The sequence below is a fragment of the Chionomys nivalis genome, chromosome 9 (assembly GCF_950005125.1).
Source record: "Chionomys nivalis chromosome 9, mChiNiv1.1, whole genome shotgun sequence".
Classification (NCBI taxonomy): Eukaryota; Metazoa; Chordata; class Mammalia; order Rodentia; family Cricetidae; genus Chionomys; species Chionomys nivalis.
In genome coordinates this window covers 52,132,325-52,139,539 of record NC_080094.1, presented here as the reverse complement: position 1 = coordinate 52,139,539, position 7,215 = coordinate 52,132,325, and positions in this window count along the sequence as shown.

Here is a 7,215-nt window from a genome sequence, read left to right as displayed (position 1 = left end):
TTCATGAAGCAGGAAATTTTAAAGACAGTTTAGTCACTATCTGCTGTGTCCTGCAGAATGTCTCGTAGACTCTTTTATAAATCAGGAACCCCGAAAGATCATCTCACCTTTAGGCAAGTTTAGCAGTCCTCTCTCTGTGGGTTCTCTGTGTCCAGTTTATGCATCAGTCCAGGCAAGAGTAGTTTCTTGCCCAAATGGCTAACCAACTCCATAAGAAGCCTCTTTGATGCCCATCTTTTTTTTGAAGTAGATTGGTGCTGCCAGGAGCAGACGTATCTCACTATAACAGTCCTAAGTTATTAAAACATTTAAATGCCATATTCTGTAGCCTTTGAAAGATATGAAGAATGTCTATCTAATTGAAATATATCTATGCTCATCTAGAAAATCTAACTAACACGACTACAAGCTTTACTATTATCGATGATTATCCATTAGCAACCTATATTTCCTAATTATATATTACATTTTAAATGAACTATATAATCACAATACAGTAATCAAGATCAGAAATACATATAACAAAATTGACCTTAAAATCCATACCAATGTAAGAAATAATTAAACGGAAACTGTATTCTTTTAAACACTGCTTGGCCCATTAGTTCTAGCCTCTTATTGGCTAGCTCTTACATATTGATCTAACCCATTTTTGATATTCTGTGTAGCCCCATGAGGTGGCTCACCAGGGAGATCTTAACCTACATCTGTCTGGAGTGGGAGAATCATGGCGACTCCCTGACTCGGCTTCTTTCTCCCAGCATCCTGTTCTGTCTACTCCTCCTACCTAATTTTCTGTCCTATTAAAGGGCTAAGGTAGTTTCTTTATTTAACCAATAAAATTAACAGATTAATACAAGACCCACCTCCATCATCTCTCTAGCCCTCTCTGTCTAAAACTCTAAGGATGATGCATTTTTAAAGGCCTTTCCTTCGTTTGCCATTCCCCTTTAGTGCCAGCTGGATGTGCCTCAGGTTTGCAAAGGATCCAGTAAAATAGCTTTGGACCAGCAAGATGGCTTATGCTGTGAAAACGCTTGCCTGTTGTCCCGAGTCAGACCCTGCGAGGACTCCTCCTAGCAGAAATGGATAAGGAGCACTTAACCAGCGCTGCTTAACAGTTACCGAGCCGGGCGGTGGTGGCGCACGCCTTTGATCCCAGCACTCGGGAGGCAGAGGCAGGCGGATCTCTGGGAGTTCGAGGCCAGCCTAGTCTACCCTAGCTACAGAGAAACCCTGTCTCGAAAAACAAACAAACAAAAACAAAAAAACAGTTACTGAAACCTACGTAAAGCTGAAAAGAGAGACCTGATTCCAAAAAAATGTCCTCTGGCCTCTGTGCTCCTTCCGTGGCACGTGTGTGATCTCTCTTACACACACCATATACACGATAATACATAAAACATTGTAAAATGAGAAACAAAGAGTCTTGACATCACGGCTGGTGCAGAAGGCTCAGCCTTTTTGACTTTGTCTCATAGAGTTTGGAGCGTATGCCAGAGTCAGCTGGCAGGAAAGATGGCAGTTCCTGCCAAGATGGCTAGTGTTGAGCTGGATTTCTACAAGCAGATGCTCACACATAACAGAAGAGCAAGCGTTGGGAGATTTGCAGGGAGCCATTTTCCCCGCAGCTGATCGGATTCTAGAAAAAGCAGAAGTCACACAGTTTTTTTCAAGGCTCAAAATTCTCTTTGTCCCCGTCTCAAGGCTGGCATCGGTTGCATCCGCCACCAGGTTACCCTTGAGAATAAGAATCCTTGCCATGTATTTGAAGCAAGAAGCAACACAGAATACTGAAGCAACTTTTAACAAGCACAGAGAACTGGGATTTTTGCTGAAATCATATTTCCTCTTGTCAAGAGCTGTTGCTCCCTCAAGAGAGGTAAACATTATGTCTGTGGAGCTGAGCGCCTCATGAAAAACAATTGGCAAAGATAGCTGCTCCCTTTCCATAGCAACAGGACTTGGATTTGAATTATTCATCAAGTGAAAGATATTTCCTTATGGCTAAGCAAACTCAAAGGATAATGTAGCAAATTTCCCAAAGAAAATATCATTATTCTTATATTTGACGTTCGAGTTCCTCTCTGCTTGGTTTCAGAGGCGAATCTAGGAGCCCTGTGATTGGGTAAACTATCCTTCAGCCACAGGGCTGTCATTTATAAAACAAAACTAATATCAAGTTACTTCCTTCATGGCTTTCAGAGACCAGTCAAATATTTAAAAGGTTTAAAGATGGATAGATAACGTAAGGAATCGCTAGTAGCCACTCACTGTTGCCTAGTTGCATGCTACCTGGATGGGATCACCATCAGCTGGAGACGCTGAAACTGCTTGCTGTGTGGCTGGCCCACCCTGACCATGGCCTGCACATTGCTGAACTACTCAGATCTCATCGGATGCATATCGGACTGCCATTTCAGCACGATGGTGTTTACCAAGGCTGAGACAAGGTAGGAGTTGCTCCAGCCGGTCAAGTCATGCTTGCAACAGTCTTACCATAAAACTCAACAATTATTATAATGCTAATACTTACTATTTAATAAATACTTGATGAATGCCAGGGACTAGGTATTACTCGGTCGTGAATCCCCACACCTCTGTGTTGTCTCTTACAACCATAAATTCAAAGTCAGTGCTTCCAGGAAGGAAGACTGAAGCTCCTGGTCACTGGCTGCAATGGCTTTCAGAGGCGTTGGCTTCCTCAGAAGCCCTTGGAGGCATGACAGACCTCAGAACTCTCTGAGGCACTTTGGAAGAGCAAGTCACTCATTTTGTCTGTGGTAAAGTGATGGCCTTCTTGGGACCACACCACTTCACCTTGGTTTTCACTTCTTTTCTGCTTCCCCCCTTCATGTTTTCTTTTTTCAAATAATAGCCAATAAAACACTGTCATAAAAAAGTGAATTATTGCTGGGCAGTGGTGACACATGCCTTTAAATCCCAGCACTTGGGAGAAAGAGACAGGGAGATCTTTGTGAGTTCAAGGCCAGCCTGGTCTACAAGGGCTAGTTCCCAGACAGACAGAGCTACACAGAGAAACCCTGTCTTGAAAAAAAACAAACAAACAAAAACCAAAACCGAAAAACAGAATTATTGTGTGAATTAAATTCTGATTTTTTTGGATGGGGATTGGGTATCCTAGACGAAAAGGACATGGATGCCAGAAGTGGTCTTTGGGAACAGATGCTCAGAGTAGTGTGTTTGGGTTGAATAGCTCAGCCACACCTGTCTAAGGTATCAGGAATTGTTTTCACAATGATGGTATAGAAAAAGTTCAGGCCACACCCTGATCACTACAGCTTTGAGATGAAAAGCAGGTACAAGAGGAGAGACTGGGAAGGTGAGGCTTGAGACCGAAGGGAATGCTGGATTTGCTTGGCTCTGAAGATGATGAGGATGTTTTGAACAACATATTAACACTCTGCAGAAAGAAAATGGTATAAAAGCCTAAGAGCTTCCATACACGGCTCAGTTACCTCTTGCCACAGCAGATTAGACGTTTGAAAATCTAAGATTTAGGACCCAGAGCGGCTGCCCAGATATCAAAGGCAAATCTTCAGTGGTTCTTTCTTTCTAGTCTCTTCTAGGTAGAAAATGTGAGAGACTTTAAAACCTGAACAAGAAATATTCAGGTGCATCAGCCTCAGGATCTTAAGATTCCAAAGTTGTCCTCCTGTGTTCCTGGCTGGCAGAAGCAGTTAAGTCTTGACAAAGCAGAGCACGCTCCCCTTGACTGAAGAACATACAGGAACCGAGTGAAGGAGGAAAAGTGAGAAGCCTCTTCTCAACAGGACCCGCCTCCAGTATCTCGCCTCTGGGTGACAGCCAGGTCGGAGCTCAGCATGGAGTTCAGCATGGCCCAAGAACGAGAGCACTTTCTGCTCTAGAGAGAACTAAGATGGGGGCTGGAGAGATGGCTCAGAGGTTAAGAGCACTGACTGCTCTTCCAGGGTTCAATTCCCAGCAACCACATGATGGCTCACAGCCATCTGTGGTGAGATCTGGCGCCCTCTTCTGGTGTATGAGAAGCAGAATGTTATACACATAATAAAAAAAAAAAAAAAAAAAAGATGCATTTGACGAGCAGGGCCTGGGCAAGATCTGGGGATCAGGATAAGGTGAGGCTAGGTCTCAAAGGTGTGAAGACTGGGGAGAGGGACGGTGTGTCACACAAGATTTGTTTGGAGCAGGGTTCTCTGAGATGAGCGCATCTGCACATGATCTTTCGGCCATCCACTCTGAAAACCTGTCCTAAGATTTTTCTTGGTTTTGTTTTGTTTTAACGATCATATTTAACCAGTTGCTAGAACTGATCCCATTTTTCTCCTTCTGCCAATGCTTTAGTATTGTACTTCATAATCTCCTGCCTGGACAACTGTCACCGTCTTCTAACTGGTCTCAAATCTCACTTTATACTAATGTCACTCCTTTGTACCCAAATCCTCCATGGGCCATTTTAACCATGGAGAAAATTCCTCAGTATGCGTCAGCTCTCTCTACAATCTGTTCCTATAGATGCCAGTTTAGCGAGTTAAAAATGCAGAATGCTCAGTTAACTTTGAATTTTAGTTAAGCCAAAAAGCGTTAGTGTAAGTAGTTTTGCATGCGGTGTTTGGGACACCGTTCAACAGATAAAGTATTCACCATTTGTGTGAAATTCAGATTTAACCGACTGTCTTGTTTCTCTTCCAGCAAATCCTCGTGGCCTTTCCTCCCCCTCTGGTGCAGGGACTCAGCGTTTCCTTTGCCCCAGTCACCCCAGTCTCTTCTAGGTCTCCTGCTGCTCTCTGCTCTTGCCCTGAGGTGCCTAAAGCAAAGCCTTGGAATCAGTTCCTGAGCCTGCACCACCCTCTCCTGGCCTCCACCAGTCACACACATGGAGCACAGACACATACAGGCACCCCTTACACACACACACACACACACACACACACATTTTAAAAAAAGGTTTTGAAGCTAAAGAAATAAATGGGGAAGAGTTAGAATTCTTTACAGCTAAAAACAAGGAGTGAGTGCAGCAGGAATGGTGGAACTAGGGAATCAGCGATCGCTGCTTTTCACAGAGGCGGTTTATTCAGGTGAAGCGGTCAATGGCGGGTTTTGTCACACCTGGCGGGTTGGTCAGGTCTTTGGAGAATGTTCTCACTGGCCACCAATCAATTACAAAGATACTGATGACCTTATGGTTGATGCTGCCAGCTGGTTATGGTTCATGTCATCCCTGGAGGAAGGGCTCAACACTGTGTGTCTGTCTCAACCCAGAGCTTTACCCAGGAGCATCGCTGAGGTTTTCCTGTCAGGATAGAAGAACCCTAGTCTGGCGGGGAAGCTATGGTGGGTGCCCTCTGCATACACTACCAACATCCACGCATGGACTGGAGGAAGGCCTTACCAGTCCTCAGAGCCTCACCCCTGACTTTGGCAAGGTGGGTTGGGGGAACCTTGTTTTTCCATGGGTCTGCGGCTAGGGTCCTTGACATGCTAGCTCATTTCAACAACACATAGCCTGCCAGGCCTTCACATACACAGAGATTTTTTTTCCAATGCCCCACACAGGACAGACGTGTAAAAGCATGGCAGCATGAGAGAATGAGGTGCACACTGTTGCTCTAGCAAGAGTAAGTGTGTGTGTGTGTGTTCTGGTGACTTATACCACAGATCTTCTGGATAGTTTTAGGACTGTGTCATGAAAGGCTGGTGTGAAATGTTAAGGTGTTTAGGTTTTACTTACACACATACACACTCACTCACTCACATATTTTTAGGAACAGGGTTTCTCTGTATAGCCTTGGCTGTCTGTCCTGGAACTTGCTCTGTAGACCATGTTGGCTTCGAACTCAGAGATTCTCTGCCTCTCAGGTGCTGGAGTAAAAGGCAGGGGCCACTACCACCTGTAATTCTGAAAAGTTGCACTGTTACCAGATTTTCTTTATGGAAAGGTCATCTTAGCTACAGGCTGCTGAATTGGAGGTAACTGAGGCTAGAAGCTGTGGTTTGGGGAAGTGGCTACTTCCTTGGGCGAGAAATAGTGCGGTAGAGATGCTTGAGGCGAAAAGCATCTCTATTTACAACTTTCCTTGACCCACTTAGTGGTTCCTGACTTTAACTCCCCCAAGAGTTCACACTGATTGATCTGCCCCCTGCCTGAGTCTGAGGGACTTCCCTCTCTAAACTGCTCTTAGCAGGTTGATGGTGAGAAAGCAGAAAGAGGAGAAAACCAGGAAGTTCAGCCAGGAAAGACATTCAAACCCAGTTAAAGCTGTGAACAAGGTACCTGAGACGAAGGAACCACAGTACTTAAAGAAATGAATGCAATTGAAGAGAGGCCTTGCCCTCTGCACTGAGACAACAGGAAAGGCCTGCTGAGGGCCAAGGCCTCCCCACCAACGGCTTTAGTGTATATCAGTGAAAATTCATTTGAAAGAAAATTCTTAATCAAAGAGTATCCCTGCAAGGGTTTCCTAATTCAAAACAGCTTCCTAGGGAAGAGTGCTCACTGTTCAGGTACACAGGGTCACTGTGTGGTGGAGGAGGCCAGGCTAGGTCTTGAGCTGACGGCAGAACTTGATGTCAGTCACTGTTTGTGTGGTACTAGTTTTTCAGACAAGAGTTCTAGCTTCATGGAGGCCTGTACCAAGGGCCAGGACTTCCCAAGCCCATTGGAGCCCGGATGATGTCACCAGGAATCCTGAATGGTGGACATGGTGCTGCAGCACTTGATGTCGTCTGTGTGTCTCCCACCCCACTCCCTCCTTCTAGGTTTCAATCCTTGGTTGACTGATTCTCTGCTATTTCTCCACTCCTTCCTTTGGGAATGGGGATGTTTATTCTGTGGCATTTGGGGAGGGCTGTTGTTTAGGTTGTTTTGTGAGACAGGGTTTCTCTGTATAGTCCTGGCTGTCCTGAACTCACTTTGTAGACTAGGCTGGCCTTGCCATCTGACTGCTGGGATTAAAGGTGTGCACCACCACATCCAGTCATATTCTGTGCCATTTTATGTTAGAATTGAGTAATTTGGTTTTTAATTTAAAGGTACCATAGTTAAGAGATCATAAAAGATCACTTTGAGTCTCAGAAGAGATTTTGGACCTTTAGACAGTGTTGGAGTTTTAAGACCTTAAAGATTTCGGAACTGGATTCGAATAGATTTTACATCGTGAGATGATCATGAACTTGTGCAGGCCAGGGCTAGGAAGCTATGGGGAAATGTGG